Source organism: Lepidochelys olivacea (genome assembly GCF_965140295.1).
Source record: "Lepidochelys olivacea isolate rLepOli2 genome assembly, chromosome: 2".
Taxonomy (NCBI): Eukaryota; Metazoa; Chordata; order Testudines; family Cheloniidae; genus Lepidochelys; species Lepidochelys olivacea.
This window is the reverse complement of record NC_140412.1, coordinates 73,759,034-73,785,930: the sequence shown is the minus strand read 5'-3', so window position 1 is coordinate 73,785,930 and position 26,897 is coordinate 73,759,034.

Sequence of the window (26,897 nt, the reverse complement as noted above, 5' to 3'; positions counted from 1 at the left end):
ATGACTTATGAGGAGAGGCTGAGGGAGCTGGGATTGTTTAGCCTGCAGAAGAGAAGAATGAGGGGGGATTTGATAGCTGCTTTCAACTACCTGAAAGGGGGTTCCAAAGAGGATGGCTCTAGACTGTTCTCAATGGTAGCAGATGACAGAACGAGGAGTAATGGTCTCAAGTTGCAGTGGGGGAGGTTTAGATTGGATATTAGGAAAAACTTTTTCACTAAGAGGGTGGTGAAACACTGGAATGCGTTACCTAGGGAGGTGGTAGAATCTCCTTCCTTAGAGGTTTTTAAGGTCAGGCTTGACAAAGCCCTGGCTGGGATGATTTAACCGGGAATTGGTCCTGCTTCGAGCAGGGGGTTGGACTAGATGACCTTCTGGGGTCCCTTCCAACCCTGATATTCTATGATTCTATGATTCCTATCTTTCCTACACAGTGGGATAGTTTGCTCTTGCGCCCTTAATAATGTCTCTTTGAAAAACTGCCAACTGTCTTCAGCTGGTTTTCCCCTTAGACTTGCTTCCCATGGGATTTTACCTACCAACTCCCTGAGTTTGCTAAAGTCTGCCTTTTTGAAATCCATTGTCTTTATTGTGCTGTTCTCCCTCCTACCATTTCTTAGCATCGCGAACTTTACCATTTCATGATCACTTTCACCCAAGTTGCCTTCCACTTTCAAATTCTCAACCAGTTCCTCCCTATTTGTCAAAATCAAAACTAGAACAACCTCCCCACTAGTAGCTTTCTCCACCTTCTGAAATAAAACATTGTCTCCAATACATTCCAAAAATTTGTTGGATAATCTGTGCCCTGCTGTGTTATTTTCCCAACAGATGGCTGGTTAGTTGAAGTACCCCATCACCACCAAGTCCTATGCTTTGGATGATGTTGTTAGTTGTTTAAAAAAAGCCTTGTCCACTTCTTCTTCCCGGTTTGGTGGTCCATAGAAGACCCCTACCATGACATCACCCCTGTTTTTTACCCCTTTTTCCCTTACCCAGAGACTTTCTTATTTCTATCTCAACCTCAATGAAATAATGAATTAATGAATAATAAACCTCAATGAAATAATGAATTCACACAACTGTGGCTCTTTTGGATAATGTTATCGCTAATTTGGCTCCTGAACCACTGAGGTCTGAGTAACGGCTTGTGTAAAGTAAGGATGAAATAAAAAGGATGAAATAAACTGTTGTATGTTAAATACCAATTTATTTGTAAAAATATATTTACTAAGATTTAACCATGCAGGTAATTATCTACCATATTGTTGTTTTCAAAAGCATTAATTTGACAGCCCGGGAAACTTAAACCCTTTATTTAAGTTTATTGGGTAGTGATACTGGTATGCTCAGTTTCATTTATCATGTGAATATTTGCCATGTTTTTTATGCTATTTTGTAAAGCAATCCTTGAGCTATGTGACAGTTATAGTACACATCATGAAAACAGATGTCCGTTACATGTCATATTTTCTTGTACTGAACTGAGCCTACATGAGTTCTGTTCTGGCCTTTATTTCCATGATCCATCCCCATTTGGGATCTGATTAGTACTAGGGTTAGAGGTGCAATGGGAGAATTGGAACCTTTTTCATTATATTTCATGAAAATAAGAACACATGTGGGACCAGATGTTAGGCTCCGCTCCACCCACTTGGTAACACTCCAACCCTACGAAGGAAGATGAGGATTCCCCTGATGTAGCAGTGGTATATAAGTAGCATAGTTGCCCACCCCTTGGTAGCCCTCAACATAAGGCGAGTATGATCCGGAAGAAGGCAAGGTTGGAGTGCTGTTTCATTAGCATGATCTTTGACTTTGTAAGAGCCCCTTGTCACCCATTATGAGCTGGTTTAAATTACAGCTATCAGTAAATTGCTCTAACTTCTGCTGGGGGGCTAAACTGGCTTGCCTCAAGGCCAGGAGTGCATAAAGGTGGTGTAGAGCCACCTTTACTACTGCCTTAGGACCTGTGACAAGTACAGCTTGGCCAGATCTAAGGAGCTGGACTATAATTTCATTATGTCTTCCCTCTTAGTTATCCACAATGTATATATATAATATGGGTCCTGATTCAGCAAGCATACTTAATTTTGAGCTTCAATGGGACAACACATATGCTTAAAGTTAAGCATTCACTTAAGTCCTTTGCTGAATCATGATCATATACAGCAAGCAACTATAAAACATGTGGCTACTATGGAGGTTCAGTGTCAAACTAAGAGCATGAAGCTCAAGTGATCTGCATTTCCCCCCAAATCTAATGTTGAAGTTGCAGCTCCAACTCAGAATTATAGATATTTAATACACACTACAACATAACTGTTCCTGGGGCTTACAAACTCGCATATGGGAGCTCTTGACTGTGAAGAGTGAACAAATTAACCATAAACAGACGTGACATCTACGGGGAAAGAAGAATGCTAGGCAAAGGTTGTCTAATTAAGATAAACCAAACATAACTGGGATTTAACTCAGGTGGTACCCCGATGCAATGGAGATTGGGGCAATGCAAGTGGATGGATTAGAAACTGATTAGAAATTGCTACTTAGAAATTAGAAATTGCTACTTTTAATGTCATTTTTATATGTGAAAAGGTTTTGGATTGCATTTTTATGTGATCCAAAACCAACTCTAGTTATCAAGAAAACATATTTTATGGCTTGATGTCATCAGAATTTATGCCTTTATTTTTGCATTTTCCTGCAAAATTTTGATGCTGATAATTTATAACGATCAGACAGCACTATATGAAGAATTAGGAAAGCCTCTCTGAACTGGCAGGATACTTTCCACATCAAAGAACTTCAGCAAGAAATAGGATTCTTTTAAGTAGTATTGAAATATGAGGGATGGAAGTAGTTTATTATCTAGGATGGGCAGCATCTGTTTGTCTCTGTCGTATTTGAAAGATTACTTTTGTGATGGAATAAGTGCACTGCTTCTTCTCTTGTATGGTGATAGTGAAATAGTGAATGCAACGGCGTGACTATAGTTGGATCTCAAGGTCTCTTATCCAGTCCAAAGCAGAGGGGGTAGCCATGCGAATGGCTGTGACACCTCCAGGAAGAAAAATAGATTGCACAATCATCCGTAATGTGTCTGGCAGGTTGCACGACACACAGTTGCAGTTCGGTGATTCCCTCACTTTCCATCTATGGAGTAAGTATGCCCACCTTCCATGTCAGGTGCGGATGTGGTGTACAGCTGTCCATATGCACTGTGGGGAGGAGAAGCCTGGTACTTGCACAGTTGGGTTGTTGATTAGATTTTTGTTTGGAAAGTCGGCAGTCACTCAGGCTTCAGACCATCTTCTGTGAACATCCTTACCTTCTGCAAGGAGAGCTGTGGTCTGAGGCCAGAAGAGTTTTTTTCTTAATTTTGTTGGTGATAAGGGGTGGGGGGTGCTCTAGGTCATGGTGGAGCAGTAGTGTGGTGTTTGCCATGATCTTTACGTACTCGCTAACTGTTGTGTACCGACATCTAAATACTTGAAATAACTTTGTACATAGGAGTTGCCTTGCTGGATCAGAGCAGCAGTCCAGCTAGTCCACTGTCCTATTTTTGACAGTGGTGAGTACAAGCTGCCTCAGAAGAAGGTGCAAGAAACTCTAAAGCAGGAGTTTATGGGCTAATTGGACCCTCAAAAAAGTTTCTTCCTAATCTCCATAGAGATTGGCTTATGCTCTGAAGCCTGATGGTTTTTATTTTTAATCTTTGCTATTACCATTTTATATATGCTTGATATCCATATAAACATCCTGTGCTTTTATGAATTCTGCTAAGCTGTTGTCCTCAATGATTTCTTGGGGCAATGTGTTTGAATTTCTGTGACCATATCAAAATTTTGGTTTTGGTTTATAAACAGGAAGTTCAGTGTGGAAATAAATATATAGCCACACAAAGACACCTGGAAAAAACACACATGAAATGACCCATTTTAGCCCTGGAAGGATACTAAACAAGCCCAGGTTCTCCATTTGTCACACATTTAAAACTCTTGTTGACATCAATGAAAGATCTGAACACACAGTAAAGTCAATATCCAAAATACTCAAAATAGTCAAACATTGTTATTTTATAGTATGTGTTCTCTCTTCCTCTGATGCCTCAATATGATGGGCATTTCATGTTTGCCAAGCTCCAGTAAGGTAACTACAAGAAAATGGTTTTCTACTAGTAGTATGAGACTCTATAATAGCTCTTGGAACTGTGGGATCCCCTATGTATATTTGTTCCATAGTTCCTAACTTAGTGACACTCATGTTGACCATTATAGGAAATTGGTCATAGTGTTCTCTGAATTTGTCAAGCAAACGGAAATGAGCATTGGAAATTATGACCATACTTCCCCTAAATCCCTGAACACTGACTTCTGCCTAAATTGAAGTACTTTAGAATCACTGGCCACATCTCTAGCACTTTATGATAGAATGGTTATTTGCACTAAAATAACATTCATAGTTGCTTTTTATAGCACAGAAAGCTGGTCACTTTCTACAGTGCAGGCAATGAAGGGGGTGGTGTTTTGTTTTGCTTTTTTTGGTAAGGGATTCATGGTTAAGCTAGATAAATAACTGTAAAAATAGAGCCCTAGAAATCATGCATTTTTAAGAAGTTAACTTAATCAAACCAATAAAATCAAATTAATAACAAAAACCCAAAAAATCCTCCCTCCCCTCAAAAAGCCATAGGCTTATACCCTTCTCAGATACAGCAATTAGCCACAGCATGCATGTGTATGAGCCTGATTGCTCACTTGCACCAGTTTTACACTGGTCTAATTTTATTGACAATGGTTCCCAATTTAAAGAGGTGTAATTGAGAGCAAAACCTGGTCCATATTTCTCGATTGGCATTGTCAGGGCGTGATCTTATGAAATTCCAAGAGCTCTAAATCCCTCCACTCTCACTGACTTTTCACAATCCTTTGGCCTATTCTTCAGAAATGCTTAACATCCCCATCTCCCAGTGTTGGGAGCTGTTGCTGTTCTGGCACCATAAAAAAATTGGCCAAACAGTTACATCACTGGGGATAAAGTTGTCCAGAACCTTTCAAGAGGCTGTGACAGCACCCTCAAGATCAGGCCTGTAGGATCCATATAGTTTTATCTGATAGAATTACTTAGTAAAGTTTGGCCTATTGTATGCCTGAACAACAGAGTGAGAAAAAATGATCTATGGTGTTTTGTAACAGCTAATAGCAATAACCATTTAACCTCTTCTGCTTATGCACTTACACCAATAATGCCAGCATTGTGATGTCTATATGTATAAAACCAGTCCTCAATAAATATGGTACTACTATTAGTAATAATTTTATTCATAAAGCACTCTTCCCTCATTAAGGCACTGTACAATGTAATCAATTAAATTCCTTAAAATTAGAACAGATAAATTCAAACTGGGGTGTGACGGGTTTGGTCACAGAGACCCCCTTGGGACTGTCACCTGATGTGCTGAGACTACCTCTGAGCCTGTTTTCCCTGCCAGTTTGGGCCTCCAGAACCCTGTCTTGTTGAGCTAGAGATGCTAATCTGCTGCAACACAGACGCAGAGTCTGTCTCACGCCCCCAAAGCTGCAGACTTAACTTAAGTGCTTAAGAAGTGCTGCTGTCTCCAGCGCCCAGACACTCAGCTCCCAATGGGATCCAAACCCCAAATAAATCCGTTTTACTCTGTATAAAGCTTATACAAGGTAAACTCATAAATTGTCCACCCTATAACACTGATAGATATGCACAGCTGTTTGTTCCCCCAGGTATTAATTGCGTGCTCTGGGTTAATTAATAAGCAACAGTGATTTTATTAAGTATAAAAAGTAGGATTTAAGTGGTTCCAAGTAATAACAGGCAGAACAAAGTAAGCTACCAAGCGAAATAAAATAAAACACGCAAGTCTAAGCCTAATACAGTAGGAAACTGAACACAGGTAAATCTTACCATCAGAGATGTCCCAATAAGCTTCTTTCACAGACTAAACTACTTCCTAGTCTTGGCCCAATCCTCTTTAGACCAACGTTATGGTTTATGGCCTGGGTCCAGCAATCACTCACACCCCTGTAGTTACAGTCCTTTGTCCCAGTTTCTTTCAGGCATCTCTTTGGCGGGGAGAGGCCATCTCTTGAGCCAGCTGAAGATAAAATGGAGGGGCTTCCATGGCCTTTTATATTCCCTCTCTTGTGGGTGGAAACTCCTTTGTTCTTCTGTGCAAAATCACAGTAACAAGGTGGAGTTTGTAGCCCCCTGGGCAAGTCACATGTTCATGAATGATTCATTGTTTACATGTTAGTTTGAACATTCCCAGGAAAGCTCAGGTGTGGATTGGCATCTCCCAAATCCATATCCCAATATTCCTTTCTCAAGAAGCTGACCAAATGCTTTACTGAGGCTACTTAGAATCAAACAGATTGAGATACAAGTACATAGCCATTATTCATAACTTCAAATACAAAAATGATACACACATACAGGCAGCATAATCATGACCAGCAAATTACAACCTTTCTATAGACACCTAACTTGACCTCTTTTGTACAAGATTTGGTGCAACTATAGGACCCTGGTTGCAACAATAATCTATACAGTCACAGTTCATGTCAATAACGTTACATGGGGGATCCAATTAAAAAAAGAGCTGGAGAGTGATGTGGGAGGTGATATAGTAGATGTACGGCCAAACTGAACATAATTAAAATCACCTTCATGTAGTTTTTCTAAAGTAGGGAGAGCTGGAGAAATATGGATATTAAAAGGGAATATATTTCAAATATAATAGAGACAACAAAATGCAGATAATCAGAATACATTTCAGAATCATCATTTTAACAATGATAATATGGAGAAGTTATCAAACTAAGACAAACTCTATCCTGAGACAATTATGTGTTCTAGTCTCTTGTGTCTTAATCAATACACAAGTTAGTGCATGAAATATCATATTCAAACTGAATATAGCACAAATTGTAATGCATTTAGATCTACAATTAGTTTTTTTCCTCTGGAACTTGACTCAGAGCTTATCTGAATTCAAAACTACTGCTTTGTCAACCTACATCTTAAAATGAATAAATAAAGTTTACATGGTGGGGCAAATCCTGTTCCAATTGACCTCACTGGGTATAGCTGGGCTTTCTCTTGTCTCTTGGTCTGGATGACTCCAGGAAAATAATAACAATAACAACAATAATATAATACAACAACAATAATTAATAATAAATAATTATTAATAAAACAACAATAATGTTTAATAAAAAATAACTTCTTCCTTTGGTCACAGCTAAGAATGATTCGGTAAATGTGTAATGACAATAATTCTTCAAGCAATTATATCCTTCAGGCCTTTCCCTTAAGGTAGCCAGCAGTGGAATAACAATACACAGTAAGCAGGATATTCAGAATGATAAAGAAGAGGATTTACTTCAAAACTACTTCCTCATTAACTCCACAAATCTTGTTTTGTATGATTTGATTCACCCATAGTATGATGTGTTTATACCAAGGCTTATTTTCCTTACTTTGCCTACTAAATAAAGTCCTTACATTTGATTAACTGTCAGAAATTATTATCTAAGGCTGTGACAAATAGTCGAACTCATTCAGGTTTATGATTAATTTCTTTTAACAAGCACAGAAAAGACTTCTGTGGTAAACAGGGATCAGTGTCATCTATTTATGTGTTGCTATGCTAATCTGATTGTTTTGGGTACAATCCTGGTTGCTGATTTTAAGTTTCTGTAATAAATTGATTTAGGGCCAAATCCTGACTTCACTTACACTTTATTCAGGCCTATTGATTTCAATGTGTTTGCATGGTATAAGAGAGCAAAATGTGACCTTTGACATGACCAAACTATAATTTTGTAACCATATGCACCCTGTAAAAATACCAGCATTAATGCAACATTTAGAATGAGAACCCAAACACATGCAAGAGTTGGGAAAGAAACATCTGAAATTCCTAAACAGTCATCCTCAACATCATCCCCTTCTGTATATACTTTAAAACATGACAAAATCATTCTAAATTTATCAATTAATACAGTACATAATAGAAATGGGACTTTCTTATAAAGCCTTATGCAGTCAGAGACCATTGCAGAAAATACATTGTTTTGTAGACATTGTTTGACATTTAAGTCTCAATGAGATCTATAAAACAAGCCAAGTTTGAAGAAAAATAGTTCAGTAGATTTAAAGCAATGAAATATGAACATTGAACACAGTGATTGAACATAATTGTCTGAGAATTGGATGCTTAGCTAAATTTCACTTTAATGATTGGAATTTTGATGAGTGTACAAAACTGCTGGATATAAACTGTTACTGTTGTTTACACTGTTGTATAATGGTATGGATGAATCCAGCACAACCACATTGTAGGGAAGTTTTCCCTATATATATGCCTATTCATGTTTGTGTCTTGGCTTACACTGAATTTACTGTGTTTCATAGTGTTGTGTTTGTAATAATGTAGTTGGTTGTAATATGTTGTGGTTAATGGATTCCATTTTCCAAGATGGTGTCAGGCCTGAAGGAGTGAACAACAACATAGACTCCATCTTTGCTACCCTCCTTCACAGACTTTCACACCCTTTTTCCTTTGGCGGGAAGCAGAAACTGCCTCTGAGGAAACTGGGTCAAACTCGTTGGAATTGGAATTTTCGGGCCACAGAGGCTACAAAAGGACTGTGCACCCTGTCAGTTGGCCTGTCTATCAGAGAGGCAGCCAGTAACTGTCACTTTGCACAGGTGTCGGAGGATTCCTTCACCTGCCACCTGATCCATATTATCAATTGAGACATTTAAACACCTGAGTCTAGGTACTGGTTCCTGGTTCCAGTGACTTGCCTATATCATTGGTTCCAGGTTCCAGCTGTGAAGGTCCTGTGTTCCTCCTGTCCCCAGCAGCCACTGGAAGACAGTTGCAGGTTGAGGATCCAACGCACCCTAGCAGCAAAAGAAAAGACAGTTACTTACCATCAGCAGCTGTGTTCATATCCAGTTAATCCGTTCATCTCGCAAGGGTCCAGAGGAGACTTACAAGTACAGTTTTAGAGTTTTACTTTGTATTTGCCATGGGTCATTCGGGGACCAGGTTTCAGGCCCATTTTGGGACAACCACAAAGTTGTTTTACTGTTTATCTGCTTTTTCACACCCTCCCTTATATTGTTAACATTCCCTCAATAAGCCCCAGTTTTGTTTTCAAAGTACATCATTCTGTCTAGTCTTCTGTTACTTACCTGGTGGGTTGTGGGAGGATTATTGGTTACTTACTCCCTAGGTGATCAAGATACTGGTTTGCCGGTCCAAGAACCTGGCCCTGTTACTGAAGAACATGTAACAGTTGTGGCAACCACGGCAGGACTGGCAGAGGAGTAAGTTCCGGCATTAGCCGAGTATCTGCCAGTCGGCTTGTTTTGATTTTGTCTTTTCTGTACCTTGTTGTCTGCTTTGTGGTTATGTTTGGTCCAACGACTCAGGGAGGGAAACCCGCAGGGTTTGGGATCGGCGGTTGCGGTGAACCGCCAGGTAGTTACCATTCTCCTACTGGATGGGCAATTGGATCTGGTCACCCTTTGAGGTTGCCGGGGGACAGTCCCATCAGCCTTGTTGGCTGACAGGCTTGAATCAGTAGTGGCCGGTGGGCATTGGCCCATTTGGATTTGGAAAGGCTTGGGTCCTAGGGAGCAGGCTTGGCCAGCCTGACTGCCCGTAGGGGCTTGGTGAGCCATGACGCAGGTTGGGTGAGACTCCCACTACAGTGCTGTTGTGAAGTGTTTCAGCCCAGGGCGTCTGAGAGATGCAGACTGCAACCAGGATTCTCAACAGAGCCCGGGGGTTGGCAGTTTATGCCCCAGCTGTAAGCGGCTGGTGGGCTAAGGTAGGCCCACACGTCTGGGAGTTACCTGTTAGTACCTTGTAATGGCTGGTGGTAAGGCGACATCCACATGGAGAAGGTGTTCAGGATCTCGGGATGGACACAGCAGCTTAATAAAACTTCCCTGGAGTATTGTCTCCTTATTTGGGAAAGGACATAACGCATGGGAGGAGGAGTTATTCTCAGTGGAGGATGCCCTCCAAAAGCTTGGACATACCTGGGAGTGGTGTATGATGTACAAGCCACTGCCCAAGAGAAAGGCACAAAAGACAGCATTGTTGTACAGGCTGGCTGTGGTGGGGAAAGAACTTGATAGGCAGTTAAGTTGCAAAAGGAGGCAGCTACCCAAGGAAAATGCCAAGGGCAAGACCAAGCCCAAATAAAGGAAAAAGATCTTGAGCTAGAAAAGCTATCACTTAAGCACAGTGCAGCTGCTGCCCAGGTCACTAACCAGACTCTGCAGCTGACTCAGCTTGAAGAACAGCTGAGGGATTTAAACAAAAGACTGGTAACATCAGAAAGGGAAGGATTTAGCCTCAGTAAAAAACTGGAGGAATCATAGGCCACTGTGCGTCAGCTGGTTAAAGAAGCCAAGCGGTCTGGGGAAGGTATTGTAAATCTTGATGCCTGTTTTAAAAGGCTACAGGAGCTCAAAGATCAGCTTCAAAGGTCACAAGGAGTCATTCATGCAATCGAAGCTAGTCCTCTAGCTAGGTGTACTACTCATGGGTCAGAGTCAGAAGGGGAAGGCTCCGAGGGTGAAAAACTACACTCACCACCTGGCTATTCTCCACACAGCAGTGGTATTGGCTCTATACCATCAGCCCCTGTTAGCCACGAGGAGAGCCAGGAGGGGAGGCAATGCCCCCCATATGCCCCCATCACTACCACTGCAGTGCAATATGGCCCAAATTCGCTGCCTGAGACCACGTAGGAGATCAAAATATTACACCTGAGCAGGCAAGAGCTGTTGGAAAGCAGATGGGCCTCTCAATAGAGAGAACACACTTGACTAGCAGCACTCCTGCGCTTAGCAAGGAAGATATCATTAAAATGGTTAAAGAGGGTACTGGTACAGATGATTTCAATGCATTACCAAATGAAATCCCCATGGGTAATGTGGCAAAAATGGTGGATATCTACATGGGTATCATTAAGCTGTGATGATGTAATGAAAATCTAATGGGGAAGTTGTATTCAGAGCGGCAGAAGCCTTCTGAATGACCAGAAAGATACTTAAGTAGGAAAATACTCCTATATTGGTTAATAGGACTTTCCCCTCTGGTAAACGGGTTTGCCATGCCTGACACACCAGAGTTCAGGGAAATCTATATGCAAGGGCTTTTACCAATCTTAAGACTGTCCATGGGTCCAGTAAACCACTGGTAGTGGGTATTAAAAAACTGGAGGTTATGGCCTGTGCAGCTTATAAACTAAACAAGGAGGCTCATCCTGGGCAAAGTAATAAAAAGAAAATAGCATCCCTTAGTACCCCTGCTGCTAAAATGCCTGACTTCCAGAACAGAAATCTGAATAGCAGCAGCTATAATCTGAACTGCAAAGGGAAAAATCCCTTTGATCAAGGAGGGTTTGCAAATCCAAAAGACATGAAAGTGGATGGTCCTTACCAAGCCACTGCTGATAAGCTAAAGATATTTAGAACTATGCTTTGGAAAAGACTGCTAAAATATAAGTGAAAAGCTCAAATTGATGGCCTACCAAATGAGGAGCTGTTTAAAAGGCTTTCTATACATGAAGGGAATGGAAAGTCAGGGATTGGTGCCCACTTTGATCCAGGGGCACCACCTCAACATGCATTTTGAAATGGCCAAGCTCTCCCTCCCCCTTGATTTGTTGTCCATTAAAGAATGACAATTGGGAAAGGCCAGTAACAACCATCACACTGGCAGAAGGGTTTGGAAAATTACAGCAGGAAATGCTGGTGGATACTGGGGCCTCCATATCCTTGATTTGTACCCGAGCTGCTCCACAAGCAGGAAAGATCCCAGTAAAAGAGATGATAACTCTGGAGAGCTATAACAAAAAGGAGAGCATTATTCCATTTACCATACCATTACAATGTACTGTGGGCTCTCTTATAACACAAGCCTCACTGGGACTGCAGGCTTTAGATGGCTATGGAATTCTTGGAGTTAACATCCTGAAGGATTTAAAAGTAATTGTGCACCTACCCAACAAGATGCTTTGCATAAATCCTAATGAGGAGCATGGACTGAGGGACACAGAGTGAGTGCTCTGAAAGTGCCAACCAAATTGGACATACCTATCTGGGATAATGATGTGATGCTGGTTATCAACAGACACTGGGAAGTGTTTGCAAAGGATAAGATGGACTGCAGGAGAATTGATGCTGCTATTAGAGTGGAAGGTCCAGACCCTAAGCCCTAGCATCAGTACAAATATCTGCTGGAGGCCAAAGAAGGCATCAGATCCACAATAGATAAAGTGAATAAACTGGCCAAAGAGGCAGCTCTATTGGGACCAGGAAGACTTTGGAAAGATGCTGAGAGTGCTATCAGCCAGATCAACCTGGTTGATATCCAAGTACAACTGGACATCAAACAATTACAAATGAAAGACTGAGTTACAAGAGCTTCTGCAGAAGCAGCATTGCAGAACATATGTCATCTTTCAGCACGAAAGAAGCTTGGTAATGGCTAGTAAAAAGGACAGAGAAAATAAGGTACTAGTGTTGGTGATGCCATCCTGTTTGAGGAAAGAGCTGCTAACTTTGGCCCACCAGCAAGGACACTTTGAACCAGAGAAGACGGTCCAACGAGTGCTGACCATTGGATGGTGGCCTAACATTATGAAGGATACTGAGGAGTTCGTAGAAAACTACCTTAGATGTGCAGAGAACAATCTGGACCACCAGGTAAGAAAGGGTCCTGTCCTGCACCAACCACTGGATGGACCCTAGCAGAGGAAACAGGTCGATTATATAGGACCATTGCCCAGAACAGGAAGAGGTCATGTATACTCCCTTGTCATCGTCAACCCCTTTACGAAATGGGTAGAGGCATATCCAACCAAAAATAATACTGCCACAACAACTGCATGTGTGCTCCTTGAGCAATCTTTCACCAGGTTCGGACTGCCACTTGTTATTGACTCGGACTAAGGGCCCCATTTTATTGGTGAATTGATGAAAAACGTATGTGTAGTGCTGGGTATCCGTCAGTATTTTCAAGTTGTAGGTCACCCAGAGTCATCTGGGTTGGTCAAACGGACCAACAGGACCATTAAGACTGCACTACATTAAGTTATTGAGGCATCAGGAAAAGATTGGGATAGAAGGTTACCCTTCGTACTGATGGTTATAAGGTCGCTGTGGGGGCATGAAGTGTTCACCAGAAGACCAGTGAGGACCCCAAAGCTTTGGTGGATCCAAGGAGGGGTGCCACTGGATCAATACAGGTCCAGAGTTAATATGGACCAATATATCAGGAACATGTTGGAAACCATCAGTGAGGTCCAAAGACAAGTTACAGTAAACCTTAAGTGCGATATACGGCAGGTCGACTGTCATCTGAATAACAATCTGCACTTTATTGAATGGGATGTGGGGGACAATCTGCACTTTATTGAATGTTAATGTTACTGTTTTGTCTAATGATTCTGGAACCTGGTATATCACTGGACCATATGGTGTCAGAAAAACCTTTGAGGTCCTGGTAGTTCCTAAGCCATATACCAGTAAAACGGGCCCATTTTGGGGCAACCACAGTTATTTCACTGTTTATCTGCTTTTCCACACCCTCCTTTATATTGTTAACATTCCCTCAATAAATCCTAGTTTTGTTTTCGAAATACATCATTCTGTCTAGTCTTCTGTTACTTACCTGGCAGGCTGTGGGAGGATTACTGGTTACTTACTCCCCTGGTGATAGAGATACTGGTTTGCCAGTCCAAGAATTTGGCCCTGTTACCGAAGATCACATAACAACATAGGGCTGTATGGCTCAACCTGATCAAGGTGACCCTGTACTGGAGCGAGTTTCAGGAAGAACTACACAAGAACCAGTCTGAAAGGAAATGGGAAACCGCAGTCAATTATCTCAAAATAAATAACATAGACTTATTCTACCATACGGTTTTCTATCCATTTCCCATTACTATATAGATATAGTCCCACCCTTGTCTAGATTTGGGCATGTTATTGAAGACAAAAGGAAAGCATTTATGTATAGGCATAGTCTTGTAATATTTACAATAAAAAAAGTTAAAAACAAAGAAGAGTCTTTCTCATGAGAGATCTGGCACTTATGCTTCCTATCCAGCTGGAAATACCATAAGAGCAGCTTTTCTTATGGTAATTCATAAAAGCTAAAGTGTAAGAAAATGGAAAAATGAAGGGAAAAGCATCTGACTGCTTCAGAACCTCCAGTTTGAGTTCAGTTATATTCCCTGGTGAAGGTCTGGGGTGAGGAGTTATTCTCCTTGGAAGCATTTCACCTATCCATACAAGAGCAAGCTTCTTACAAACAAAACCCACAAAAGACAACACAGTGACAGCCATATCTAATGATGCTAAAAACAGAGGGACCAGATCCCCAGCTAGTGTAATGTGACATAACTGCACTGGTTTCAGTGAAGCTGTGCTAACTTACAACAAGCTAAGGATCTGTCTAGAATCTTTAATCATGGGAATTCAGTTATAATTTTAAAGCTGTCCCTGTTCTGTTGCTCCAAAGCACCACTTTCTCACATACCTGTCTGATAATGTTCACTATATTTCATAATGTTGTGAGCCATAACAAAGTGCTTAGTATTGCCCTGGTCTGCAATTGCAATCTCTGTAATTCACTTCCCCTGCAGTTTCAGAATCAGAAAATCTTAAAAGATTATATCTACCAGGATCTATAACTGCCAACTTTTAAAACAGACTGATCTCAGTGCTCAAGGCAACAATTAACCTCTGTCCATTCAACATTCTGGTTAAGCCTTTTCCAAGAAGGATTATCCACAGTTATTTATTTTTCTTTTTTTCAACATTAAAGTCAAATAACTAAAGGGCTGCAAAGGACTTTTCTGAACATTTTAGAAATCACACCAAATCTTTGACTGTCAAAATTGGAGCTGGGCTAGTTATTAAAATTGACTGAGAGGTGAAAGTTACCATTTGCCACACCACAGTGCGTATGGTAGTCATCTTCTCAACATAGGAAGAGCTGGTTATTGCTAGTATTTGGGATGGTGAATGTTGACATTTTAAGGGACTCACTATGAATAGCTATTTCATCCATTCAATTACCTGTTTGTGCAGGTTATAAATTATTGATCTCTGTCACGGTTCCTCCCCCACTCTGAACTCTAGGGTACAGATGTGGGGACCTGCATGAAAAACCTCCTAAGCTTATCTTTACCAGCTTAGGTCAAAACTTCCCCAAGGTACAAAATATTACCCCCGTTATCCTTGGAATGGCCGCTACCACCACCAAACTAATACTGGTTACTGGGGAAGAGCTGTTTGGACGCGTCCTTCCCCCCAAAATACTTCCCAAAACCTTGCACCCCACTTCCTGGACAAGGTTTGGTAAAAAGCCTCACCAATTTGCCTAGGTGACTACAGACCCAGACCCTTGGATCTTAAGAACAATGAACAATCCTCCCAACACTTGCACCCCTCTTTCCTGGGAAATGTTGGATAAAAAGCCTCACCAATTTGCATAGGTGACCACAGACCCAAACCCTTGGATCTGAGAACAATGAAAAAGCATTCAGTGTTTTACAAGAAGACTTTTAATAAAAAATAGAAGTAAATAGAAATAAAGAAATCCCCCCTGTAAAATCAGGATGGTATATATCTTACAGGGTAATTAGATTCAAAAACATAGAGAACCCCTCTAGGCAAAACCTTAAGTTACAAAAAAGATACACAGACAGAAATAGTTATTCTATTCAGCACAATTCTTTTCTCAGCCATTTAAAGAAATCATAATCTAACACATACCTAGCTAGATTACTTACTAAAAGTTCTAAGACTCCATTCCTGTTCTGTCCCCGGCCAAAACGACTACAGACAGACCCTTTGTTCCTCTCCCTCCTCCCAGCTTTTGAAAGTATCTTGTCTCCTCATTGGTCATTTTGGTCAGGTGCCAGCGAGGTTACCTTTAGCTTCTTAACCCTTTACAGGTGAGAGGAGCTTTCCCCTGGCCAGGAGGGATTTCAAAGGGGTTTACCCTTCCCTTTATATTTATGACACGCCCCCCAAATCTCAGCTAGGGTGAAACACTGGCTGGGATTTCTTCCTGGAGCTCTAGGAAAACAGAGTTAATAAGACACATGCATCTCTAAATATACTACCAAGTACATAAAGACTAACAATATTTTCCACATCTCAAGGACGATTTTAACCAGTTGATTCTGGGAAACTTTCACGGGAGAGTGCATCAGCCACTTTGTTAGAAGTTCCTGAGATGTGTTGGATGTCGAAATCAAAATCTTGGAGAGCTAAACTCCACCGAAGAAGTTTTTTGTTAGTTTCTTTGACAGTGTGAAGCCACTTTAGTGCAGCATGGTCAGTTTGCAGGTGGAAACGCCGTCCCCAAACATATGGGCGTAGCTTTTCCAGAGCGTAGACAATGGCATAACATTCTTTTTCAGTGACTGACCAGTTGCTTTCCCTCTCAGACAGTTTTTTGCTGAGAAACACTACAGGGTGGAATTCTTGATCAGGTCCTTTCTGCATTAAAACTGCTCCCACACCACGCTCGGATGCATCTGTGGTTACTAGGAACGGTTTGTCAAAGTCTGGGGCCCTTAGTACAGGGTCAGACATGAGTGTCGCTTTAAGCTTGTTAAAGGCCTTCTGACACTTTCCGGTCCACTGAACAGCATTTGGCTGTTTCTTTTTGGTTAGGTCTGTCAGTGGGGCAGCGATTTGGCTGTAGTGCGGTACAAATCGTCTGTAATAACCGGCCAAGCCTAAGAAGGATTGAACCTGTTTCTTTGACTTTGGGACAGGCCACTTTTGGATAGCATCCACTTTGGCCTGTAGGGGGCTGATAGTTCCTTGACCCACCTGGTGTCCAAGGTAAGTCACTCTGTTTAGGCCTATTTGACACTTCTTAGCCTTAACAGTTAGTCCTGCCTCCCTTATGCGCTCAAGGACTTTTTGTAGATGTTCCAGGTGGTCTGCCCAGGAATCCGAAAATATGGCCACATCGTCAAGGTAGGCGACTGCATATTCTCCTAATCCCGCTAGGAGACCATCTACAAGTCTTTGGAAAGTGGCGGGTGCATTTCGCAGCCCGAAAGGGAGTACATTAAATTCATACAGCCCGAGATGTGTGATGAAGGCTGACCTTTCCTTGGCAGATTCATCTAGCGGTACCTGCCAGTACCCCTTGGTTAAGTCCAAGGTAGAGATGAACTGGGCCCTTCCCAGTTTCTCTAATAGTTCATCTGTGCGTGGCATGGGATAGTTGTCTGGGCGAGTTACAGCATTTAGCTTACGGTAGTCCACGCAAAAACGTATTTCCCCATCTGGTTTGGGAACTAGAACCACTGGAGATGCCCATGCACTTTCAGAGGGGCGGATTACACCCATCTGTAACATATCCTGGATCTCCCGTTCTATAGCAGTTTTAGCTTGAGGAGACACCCGGTAAGGTTGGACCCTAATTGGGTGAGCATTACCTGTGTCAATGGAGTGGTATGCCCGTTCAGTCAGTCCTGGGGTGGCTGAGAACGTTGGCGCGTAGCTAGTGCACAGCTCCTGGATCTGCTGTCGCTGCATACGCCCAAGGGTCATGGAGAGGTTCACCTCTTCCACACCACCAGCACATTTCCCTTCGTAGTAGACACCTTCAGGCCACTCAGCGTCGTCTCCTCCCTGGGCTGTAAACTGACAAACCTTTAATTCTCTGGAATAAAAGGGCTTTAGAGAATTAATATGATACACCTTAGGCTTTCGGTTGGAGGTGGGGAATGCTATGAGATAATTAACAGCTCCCAGGCGCTCCTGGACCACGAATGGCCCTTCCCACGATGCTTCCATTTTATGGGCCTGGAGCGCCTTTAAGACCATGACCTGGTCTCCTACTTTGAAGGAACGCTCTCTGGCATGTTTATCATACCAGGCTTTTTGCTCTTTTTGAGCATCCTGTAAGTTTTCTCTAGCAAGGGCTAAAGAGGTTCGGAGGGTGTTTTGTAGGTTGGTTACAAAGTCCAGAATGTTAGTTCCTGGAGAAGGTGTAAATCCCTCCCATTGCTGCTTCACCAACTGCAATGGCCCCTTAACCTCACGGCCATATACAAGTTCAAATGGGGAAAACCCTAAACTGGGATGTGGTACAGCTCTGTAGGCAAAGAGCAACTGCTGCAATACTAGGTCCCAATCATTGGAGTGCTCATTTACGAATTTACGTATCATGGCCCCCAAAGTTCCATTAAACTTCTCCACCATGCCATTTGTTTGATGATGGTAAGGAGTGGCAACCAAGTGATTTACCCCATGAGCTTCCCAAAGGTTTTTCATAGTTCCTGCCAGGAAATTAGTCCCTGCATCTGTGAGGATGTCGGAGGGCCAACCTACCCTGGCAAAAATGTCTGCTAGTGCCTGGCACACACTTTTAGCCCTGGTGTTGCTTAGAGCTACTGCTTCCGGCCATCGGGTGGCAAAATCCATGAAAGTCAGTATGTACTGCTTTCCTCTGGGTGTCTTTTTCGGAAAAGGACCCAGAATATCCACAGCTACTCGCTGAAATGGAACTTCAATGATGGGGAGTGGCTGGAGAGGAGCTTTGACCTGGTCTTGGGGTTTTCCCACTCTTTGGCACACCTCACAAGACTGGACATAGGTAGAAACATCCTTGCCCATTCCCTCCCAGTGGAATGACCCCCCCAAACGGTCTTTGGTCCTGTTCACCCCAGCATGGCCACTAGGGTGATCATGGGCTAAGCTCAAGAGCTTGGCCCGGTATTTAGTTGGAACTACCAACTGTCTCTGAGGATGCCAGTCTTCCTGGTGTCTCCTAGAAAGAGTTTCCTTGTATAAAAGTCCTCTTTCTACAACAAACCTGGATCGATTAGAAGAGCTGAGAGGCGGTGGGTTGCTCCGTGCCGCCGTCCAAGCTCTCTGGAGGCTTTCATCTGTTTCCTGTTCGGTCTGGAACTGTTCCCTTGATGCTGGAGACATCAGTTCCTCATGGGATTGTGGACCTAGGCTTGGTCCCTCTGGAAGCGATATAGGGGATGGAGCTGTTTCTGTTGACTGTGAACCGCTCTCCGCTGGTGCACTATGTTGGGATTCAGGCTCCGGCTGAGCCTCTTGTGTAGGGTTATCGGCTGCTGCCAGTTCAGGTTCGGTGGGGCCCTCTGGTGTTGAGGTTGCAAGTACTGGATTCAGTGCTGACACGGGGTCTGGTGTTGGTTGTTCGGCTGGTTCCGGTTCTGGGACTGGTTCCGTCTGGGTCTCTGGGACTGGATCCACTACTGCTGTTGCAGACATTGGCCTGGGGTCCAGGTCCATCACCTCTGACTGGGTCCTGATAGAAGTTTCCGGAACAGAGCTAGGCCTCACGGCTTGTTTAGCCTGGTTGCGGGTGACCATTCCCACCCTCTTGGCCTGCTTCACATGATTGGCCAAGTCTTCCCCCAACAGCATGGGGATGGGATAATCATCATAGACTGCAAAAGTCCACATTCCTGACCAGCCCTTGTACTGGACAGGCAACTTGGCTGTAGGCAAATTGAAAGAGTTGGACTTGAAGGGTTGAATCGTCACTTGGATCTCTGGGTTGATTAAATTGGGGTCCACTAAGGAAGCATGGATAGCTGACACTTGTGCTCCGGTGTCCCTCCACGCGGTGACCTTCTTCCCACCCACACTCACAGTTTCCCTCCGCTCCAAGGGTATCTGGGAGGTATCTGGGCCTGTGGACCTCTGGTGTGATTCCGGTGCAATGAACTGTAATCTGTTGGGGTTCTTGGGGCAGTTGGCCTTTACATGCCCCAGCTCGTTACACTTAAAACATCGTCCAGCTGACGGGTCACTGGGGCGAGGAGGGTTGCTGGAGAACGGGGTGGTGGGACGATAAGGGGTCTGGAGGGTTCTTTGGGAGGTAGGTGGGGCTTTGGGCGGCCCCCGGTAATAGGGTGTGGTCTGGGGTGGTCCCTTCTGGTCTCCGCTCCAACTGCGACCAGTTTTCTTCTTCTCTGCCACCTCCACCCATCTGGCTCCAATCTCTCCTGCCTCAATTACAGTTTTGGGTTTCCCATCTACGATGTATCTTTCTATTTCCTCAGGAACACCCTCTAAGAATTGTTCCATTTGCATTAGGAAGGGCAAATTTACTGGAGATTCAACACTTGCTCCTGATATCCAGGCATCCCAATGTTTTACAATGTGGTAGGCATGTCGGGTAAATGACATGTCTGGTTTCCACCTTAGGGCTCTGAACCTCCGACGAGACTGCTCGGGTGTTATCCCCATTCTGACTCTCGCCTTGGATTTAAACAGTTCATACTTGTTCATGTGTTCTTTAGGCATTTCAGCTGCCACCTCAGCTAAGGGTCCACTGAGCTGCGGCCTCAGCTCTACCATGTATTGGTCAGTAGAGATGTTGTACCCAAGGCAGGCCCTTTCGAAGTTTTCTAAGAAGGCCTCAGTATCATCACCTGCCTTGTAGGTGGGGAACTTTCTGGGATGGGAAGTGGTACCTGGAGAAGGATTGCTAGGGTTTGTTGGTATATTCTGCTGGGCCTTTATCCTCTCCATCTCCTCCACATGCTTCCTCTCTTTTTCCTTCTCCTCCTCCTTCAGCCGCATGAGTTCTATCTGTCTTTCATGTTCCCTTTGTTTTTCCTCAGCCTGAAATTTGGCTAATTCCAGCTGTAGTCGAGCTGAGGATTTGCCCATTCTAACCTCTCTGTTTTTAACTAACTTTACACCCGAGGTTCAGAAATAAACAAACAAAACTTGGCTGTAAAATTTTGCTGTGCTGGAATAGAATACCTATTCTCTGATAGTGATTGTCAGCCTACAGAAAAAGACAATTCCCTTGTCTCTGCTCTGGGCCCAAATTAAAGCAAAAAACCTCCAACTACTTGGAAAACTGCTTACCCAGCCCAAAGAAAAAAAAAATTTCTTTTCAACCCTGTGCTCCTTGTAAAACAAAAAAAAAATCAAAATCCTAAAAAAACCCTGCCACTTTTGTCTCCAGGCAAATGGGTAGAGCACACACCCCCTATTTACTTTTAGGAAGAAAAGAAAAAAAAACCTCTGGGTTGGAGGACTGTGAATTTCCCTGCAGGAGTTAAGTACCCTGCCTCTAGGCAAAGAAAACCTGCAATTCACAAGATAATCCCCTTTTGTCTCTGCTTGGCCACAAAGCAGAGAGAAACCAAGCTGCTTTCAGTTTCAAAGCTGCCTTCTGGACTTCCTAAAAATTCCTTTTTAAAATCTGTATTTCTAGTTCAAAAAATCTCAACTGGATCTCAAAATGATTTCAGGTTAATCCCACCACTGTGCCACCATGTCAAGGTTCCTCCCCCACTCTGAACTCTAGGGTACAGATGTGGGGACCTGCATGAAAAACCTCCTAAGCTTATCTTTACCAGCTTAGGTCAAAACTTCCCCAAGGTACAAAATATTACCCCCGTTATCCTTGGAATGGCCGCTACCACCACCAAACTAATACTGGTTACTGGGGAAGAGCTGTTTGGACGCGTCCTTCCCCCCAAAATACTTCCCAAAACCTTGCACCCCACTTCCTGGACAAGGTTTGGTAAAAAGCCTCACCAATTTGCCTAGGTGACTACAGACCCAGACCCTTGGATCTTAAGAACAATGAACAATCCTCCCAACACTTGCACCCCCCTTTCCTGGGAAATGTTGGATAAAAAGCCTCACCAATTTGCATAGGTGACCACAGACCCAAACCCTTGGATCTGAGAACAATGAAAAAGCATTCAGTGTTTTACAAGAAGACTTTTAATAAAAAATAGAAGTAAATAGAAATAAAGAAATCCCCCCTGTAAAATCAGGATGGTATATATCTTACAGGGTAATTAGATTCAAAAACATAGAGAACCCCTCTAGGCAAAACCTTAAGTTACAAAAAAGATACACAGACAGAAATAGTTATTCTATTCAGCACAATTCTTTTCTCAGCCATTTAAAGAAATCATAATCTAACACATACCTAGCTAGATTACTTACTAAAAGTTCTAAGACTCCATTCCTGTTCTGTCCCCGGCCAAAACGACTACAGACAGACCCTTTGTTCCTCTCCCTCCTCCCAGCTTTTGAAAGTATCTTGTCTCCTCATTGGTCATTTTGGTCAGGTGCCAGGGAGGTTACCTTTAGCTTCTTAACCCTTTACAGGTGAGAGGAGCTTTCCCCTGGCCAGGAGGGATTTCAAAGGGGTTTACCCTTCCCTTTATATTTATGACAATCTCTGTGTCCAGAAATATTATTTATGACCAGATTTGGATTTTGTATTGAAGCCGGTTGCAACATGACTTCAGTGAGGTCAGGATTTCACACCTTAGGTTCCCCCCAGGGTTCACCTAAGAGATCCCAAATACCTGTTTGCTGCCTACAGGGAAATAATTGTAATCTAGGAAGAGCTTACTGTCAGAATCTCAGTCCTGGCACAATACTTCCATAGAATTTTATTTTATTTAAAGTGTGTGCTTTTCACAGAGAAGAACCCATATAAAAACTAACCTTGAAATTTCTTATTTTTATCACAATGTATTTGAATTTCTCAATTTTTTATATTGATTCCAAACTCTGCACAGTTTATCTTTCTCCTCACCTTGGATAGCAACACATAGCTACTTGTTATTTTCACTTGAGTTAGAGCCAGCCCAGGACAGATGCTTGGCATTAACTCTGCACTCTGGTATCCATGGAAATCACAAATTCTATTAAACTGAGAATAGTCTACAACTAAGATTAGATATCATCTATTCAGTTGTCTTCTCCGGTTATTTATAACTCGTCAGAGAATGAGCTACTGTACTTACTTGCTGATAGTAGGACTCTTATTTAAACTAAGACCCTGAAGTGGCATAAAGGCTTACTCATCATGTCTTTTTTAACTGCAGTCACTATTTATAGGATCTTTCCTCTTACACTGTTATTACCTATCAATGCCACAGCTTTCCTGATTTTCAGGGCTTTTCTTGTTTTTTCTGTCTCTAGCCATGTCAAGGTTCCTCCCCCACTCTGAACTCTAGGGTACAGATGTGGGGACCTGCATGAAAAACCTCCTAAGCTTATCTTTACCAGCTTAGGTCAAAACTTCCCCAAGGTACAAAATATTCCACCCGTTGTCCTTGGACTGGCCGCTACCACCACCAAACTAATACTGGTTACTGGGGAAGAGCTGTTTGGACGCGTCCTTCCCCCCAAAATACTTCCCAAAACCTTGCACCCCACTTCCTGGACAAGGTTTGGTAAAAAGCCTCACCAATTTGCCTAGGTGACTACAGACCCAGACCCTTGGAACTTAAGAACAATGAACAATCCTCCCAACACTTGCACCCCCCCTTTCCTGGGAAATGTTGGATAAAAAGCCTCACCAATTTGCATAGGTGACCACAGACCCAGACCCTTGGATCTGAGAACAATGAAAAAAGCATTCAGTTTTTTACAAGAAGACTTTTAATAAAAAAATAGAAGTAAATAGAAATAAAGAAATCCCCCCTGTAAAATCAGGATGGTAGATATCTTACAGGGTAATTAGATTAAAAAACATAGAGAACCCCTCTAGGCAAAACCTTAAGTTACAAAAAAGATACACAGACAGAAATAGTTATTCTATTCAGCACAATTCTTTTCTCAGCCATTTAAAGAAATCATAATCTAACACATACCTAGCTAGATTACTTACTAAAAGTTCTAAGACTCCATTCCTGTTCTGTCCCCAGCCAAGACAACTACAGACAGACCCAGACCCTTTGTTTCTCTCCCTCCTCCCAGCTTTTGAAAGTATCTTGTCTCCTCATTGGTCATTTTGGTCAGGTGCCAGCGAGGTTACCTTTAGCTTCTTAACCCTTTACAGGTGAGAGGAGCTTTCCCCTGGCCAGGAGGTATTTCAAAGGGTTTTACCCTTCCCTTTATATTTATGACAAGCCAGCATTATTTTCTATGTGGAGACTTAATAATTCCTTGTGTAGAATTTTATTTTAAGATCTTCCCTTCTATAGCTGCCTGGCTTAGTTTGACTTATTTCCCATAATCTCCATGACCTTCTTCAAATATGATGATGATTCCTTTCAGATTTCCAGTTATTATTGACCTCAATGTGTCATTCATCTTCTGATATGCCTATCCATGAATCAACTTGGCCAATATACATTACCAATGATCTCTACTGTCTTCAGTGTCTGCTTTTTCATTTTATGGGAAAGTATATCTTTTTGATATCATCTGGCTATGATTTTTCTATCCTATGTATTTTTTCTGATCTCACTCAAGCATGTCCTGACAATAAATCACTCCAAATAAAAAGTTATTTTGCAACTAGAAAGTGAAGCAAAAAAGTTCAGTGTAGAGAAAACAAACAAACAAGAACCCTCAAATGCTCTTGAAGTTTGAGAACCTTGAGTTTTAGCCAATAAATCACTCAATAGCTTAGATTTCATGCTGATGTTGAAAGTACACTAAATAGCCTCCAGTCTATTTATTTTATAGCCTTCTTTGCCCATACTACACCTTGTAGATAGAGCAAAAAGCTGGGAATCAGGAAACATGGATGCTCCTCCTGACTTAGCCACTGACCTTGGATAAGTCACTTAAACCTCTCGGTTATCCCATCTGCAAAAAAACAGAAATACTAATGATTACCCGTCTTTGTAAATCACTGTGAGATCTATGTGAGTAGAGTTCTAATTAGGTGCAAAGTAACAATATTATTATGTAGTTGTTTTTGCTGAAGATGCAGGAGAAGATGGATGAAAATAGATATAAGCTATACATAGAGACCTTTGTTTTCTGTTTTTATTTTATTTTTCCTGGGAACTTATTGGTGTTTATTACTACAACAACAAAACAGGCGAAAATTGGTGCAAAATATTAATAATTTTAATTATTTTGGGTCTATTTTGGTGGACAGAAGGATGGAGAGGAAAATTAATTAGATTAATTCTTTGATGAACAGAATTCAATGTAGTTTGCTGCAGAACTAAAACAGAACTCAAAACATAATGCCGACTCTGAGTTTAAGAAAACAATATATCTCTAATCCCCAAATAAAACTTTGATTTCAGATGCACATGAATTTCAGAGCTCGCGTGCGTGCCTGTTTGTTTATTGGGTGTCTTCTAGACTAATACTAATACATAGCCTTACGTCAACAGGCAGCTTTGCATATACACACAGACTAATGTAACATCAAATACATATATCTCATCCAATGTATTTTATTTTCCTAATAAAACAAGTTTTCTTTACATATTTGAATGATAAAAAAAGTAGAGTGAAAATCAGAAAAAAAACCTTTTTGTAAAACCCGCGACTTTTTTTTATAAAAATCAGTTTAAACTGAAAATGAAGGGGCTTACCTGTACAGTAATAATAATAGTATCTATAGTAAAGTGCTTTCTAGCTGTAGATTTCAAGGGAGGTAAGTATCATTATCTGCATTTTACAAATGGGAAAATGGATGCTCATCACTGCTGTATGAGAAGATTGAGTAAAGGGCCAGGATGTTAAAATGCCGAACAAAAGAATTATATTTTTCCAATGGTACAGATCAACCTACTTCCATTTTTGGCACTTATAATGTATAGAAGAACCAGTCATTCTTATTTATTTTTCTACCATTGTCTCCTTGTGTATGCCAGATCCCATCTAGCTAGGATCTAGGCAGGACCACCTATTAGCAATACTGAAATGGCAGGATGGCCATAACACCCAGGTAGATAATCCCTGATCTATCTATCTATCTATCTATCTATCTATCTTAAAAAATGGGTTAATTTCATAAAACTGAAATTATATTTAAATTTTTTAAATATATTTGAATTGTTGACTCTTGGCTAATTAAGAGAGTCCACTCCTATATTTTATAGTTACAGAACTACTCAATTTTGTTTTGAGGTCCTCTTACCCTAAATTTCTGAGAGAGCACAACTATTGCTGGGAGAATTTTTTTTCAGCAAAAACTGTATTTGTTATACCTCTTTTGTCTGTTGATGACACAACATGATTCTTACAGGTATTTTTTCCATGTTCAAAGTGATCTCAGAACTGTATTGTACAAATTTAATTAAGGTGATAGACTGCTCAGAAATTAACAATGAGTATTACATATTCATAGTTCAGAATTTGAGCTATTTCATTGGGCATATAGGTCACACAGGGTGTTTTTGTTACCTGATTAGCAGTATGTAATTCTTAGAATCAGGTTTCCAGTGCAGATACTCATAAAAATGAATTTGAAACCTGTTTCTCCAATATTTGTTTATCCTATCCTATTTCCAAGCACATCTTGCGCCAGAAAATTCCCTGTGCTAGGTCATTTAGAGACACAAAGACTAGAAATCAAATGTATATTTCTCCCATGGGTCAGATTCACATATATTGTATTTTTAAAACAATCACAGTAGTTGTCTTTAACATTAAATGTTTACCATACTGTAGCATATTGTGCTATATATCGCAGTATACCATAGTGTGGTATCCATTCTAATATAAATATAATAAATACCATGGCAAAGTCATTATGTGTGAATAATAAAGGAAAAGGTGTGTGGCTTTTTAAAAATTATTAGAATTACATTAAATACCTGTGTATGTATGTGATGAATGGACTTGGGGACTAAGGCTTCAATGGGAATTACAGAGATGTTTAAAGTAAGGTACATGCTTAAATAATTTATGGAATCAGGATTCAGATGCCTCAGCATTTTTATCCTTATACAGTATAACAGTTGTTTCATATAATTTCCATGAAAAAGCTTTGCAAATTTGTGGATTCACTACTGGTACATCATAATCAAAGGCCTGTTCATTCTATGTGCTGAGGGCCTTCTGCT